Source organism: Capsicum annuum, chromosome 9 (genome assembly GCF_002878395.1).
Source record: "Capsicum annuum cultivar UCD-10X-F1 chromosome 9, UCD10Xv1.1, whole genome shotgun sequence".
NCBI classification, from domain to species: Eukaryota; Viridiplantae; Streptophyta; class Magnoliopsida; order Solanales; family Solanaceae; genus Capsicum; species Capsicum annuum.
The window spans coordinates 1,287,438-1,290,033 of record NC_061119.1 but is presented as its reverse complement, the minus strand read 5'-3'; the positions used below and the strand labels follow the sequence as shown (position 1 = coordinate 1,290,033).

At 42.0% G+C, this 2,596-nt stretch overlaps 1 pseudogene; it reads left to right on the top strand.

Annotated features, from left to right (window-relative positions):
• Window positions 1–260: 260 nt before the first annotated feature.
• On the top strand, window positions 261–2,593 carry LOC107841746 (annotated as a pseudogene).
• The last annotated feature ends 3 nt before the right edge of the window (window positions 2,594–2,596 follow it).

Sequence of the window (2,596 nt, the reverse complement as noted above, 5' to 3'; positions counted from 1 at the left end):
TGTACGCAGTCCATCCCACTAACTCAAATGAAGTAGAGAGGTTGTTTTGTCTGAGCCGGGGGTCCATCGGAAACAACCTCTCTACTTCATTTGAGTTAGTGGGATGGACTGCGTACACTTTACCCTCCCTAGACCCCACTTGATGGGAATACACTGGGTATGTTGTTGTAAATTGTATAAGAAGATTATAGATAGGCGGCAGATGACCCACCTCTTTGGTTTGGCTAAACACTTGGCTGATCTTGTGGTTTGTGCTATATATGGATCAAGAATTGAAGTTTAGAATTAAGCTATTGATTGCTGCATTTTGTGCGTGCATCAGCTATGTCATTCGCCTTTGGCTTGGGATATGTTAGTGAGACATGTTAAGCCTCTCCACCACTCATTCACCTCAGTTTCTTAGGCTCGAAAGTGCCAGAGTAATTTGGAGTGACCTCCGATATGATCATCGGCGCGATCTGCACTGGTATTTGGCCCTGGTTCTGTTATTCTGTCTTGCCACTGGTTCCTTCTCATTGGAAAAGGAACATGTCAGCCTGGAACTCTTTTTTCACCATTAGATTGTAATAAGAAGATTATAGATCGCCACGTGACTCACCTTTTTGGTTTGGCTAAAGACTTGGCTGGTCTGATGGTTTAAGCTATATATGGATCAAGAAATGCAGTTTAGAATTAAACAATTTGGAGCTTATAGTGTTTACTTTGTATTCGTTCCTCTTGACATATATCCTGCAACGTCATTAGAGGGGTTCAAACGCTATCAATCTTCCTTGTATATCTAGAAGGAAAAAGCATATTAAAGCTTGATCACCTGTTTATGTCATAAAGCTTCATAGTCACAACTGATTATCCAATGTAGGCAGCCCGGTGCGGTGTCTAGGGAAGGGCCCCACCACAAGGGTGTATTGTACGTAGCCTTACCTTGCATTTGTGCCGGAGGCTTGTCTTGAACCCATGACCTCCTGGTCACATGGCAACAACTTTACCGGTTACTCCAAGGCTCCCCTTCTCTATAAATAACATCTGTCCTATGTATTTTGCTTGTACTTTAGAAGTACCTCCTTGGTACTTTTCTGAGGTTCTTCATAAAGTTAGTTCTTACCTAATTAATTACAGGGTCTGAGGTACATCCGGAACTTGCGCATAGCCAAAGCTTAGTGAACCGGGCTGCTCCTTTTACTTCCGATGAACCAGGATGATGTTTACACTTGATTCTTTTAGAATTTATGTTTGAGCAGAATCAGCGGTAGATTTTTCATTTGGTGTCTTGTACCTACATTGGAGCCTGACTAATCAAATTCGTGCCACCTAGGGCCCACTCAGGGGAATCACTTCTTACTAGAATTTTCCCATATACTCGGCGCTCGAAACCAAGACCTTAAAATGATGGTCATCAATTGATAGCAAACATATAGTATCTACAACGAGTTTATATTTGTTTATCTTATGATGAAGTATTTGATTAATGGAATGTGAAGAGAATAGCCTAAAAAGTTAGCTATATATATGAACCTAATTGTATTCTTCAGATTTAAATAAGGGAACAGAATGACTCTAAGAAACACCTATTAAATCATTTAGTTATAAGGTATTTTTTCTTATTTTCAATATTACAATCCCACATTTTAAGAAATATTCCTAGTCCTTCGGGATGACTTAGTTGGTTTTAGAGGGTGGTTATTCACACGAATGACCGGGATTGATCCCTCCTCAATGTCTTCTAAGTCGAGCTTGTCGCACAGGACTTACTTATTGCAGTTTACATCCCTCGTGTGGTTTGCACACTATTACACATTGAGGGATCCGCAGATTGTACTATCAAGATATGGGATTTATCGAGCGCTAGGTTAAAGGGCACGTTAACAGATCACGATGAGCAAGTTCGTGGTCTTGCTGTTAGCAGTAGAAACGCTTACATGTTTTCTGTTGGCGATGATAAACAAGTTAAATGTTGGGATATCGAGCAGAATAAGGTGATTCACTCTTTTCGTGGCCATTTGAGTGGTGTTTATAGCGTGGCTCTTCATCCTACAATTGATGTTTTGTTCACGGGAGGTAGGGATTGCGTATGTAAGGTATGGGATGTTCGGAGCAAAATGCAGATACATGAGCTATCCGGACATGATAACACCGTTAACTCTGTGTTAGCTCGAGCGATGGACCCTCAGGTACTGACGGGGTCTCATGACATTAGATACGCTAACGCATCACAAAAAATCTGTCCGCGCAATGGCTCAGCATCCGAAGGAAGACTATTCGTTTGCTTCAGCATGTAAAGAAACTCAGCCTTCCAGACGGAGAGCTTTTGAATGATTTGGTTCCGGTGCAGAAGACTATAATCAATTCCATCGCGGTGAATGATGAAGGTGTAATGGCCACGGGAGGTGATGATGGGAGTTTGTGGTTTTGGGATTGGACAAGTGGTCATAATTTACAACAAACGCGAACTATGGTTCAACCTGGATCGTTGGATAGGGAGGCTGGTATCAACGCCCTCGCCTTTGATGGAACTGGCACGCGGCTTATTAGTTGCGAGGCTGACAAGACCATCAAGATATGGAAACAAGATGAAATCGCTACGCCAGAAATATGAGTG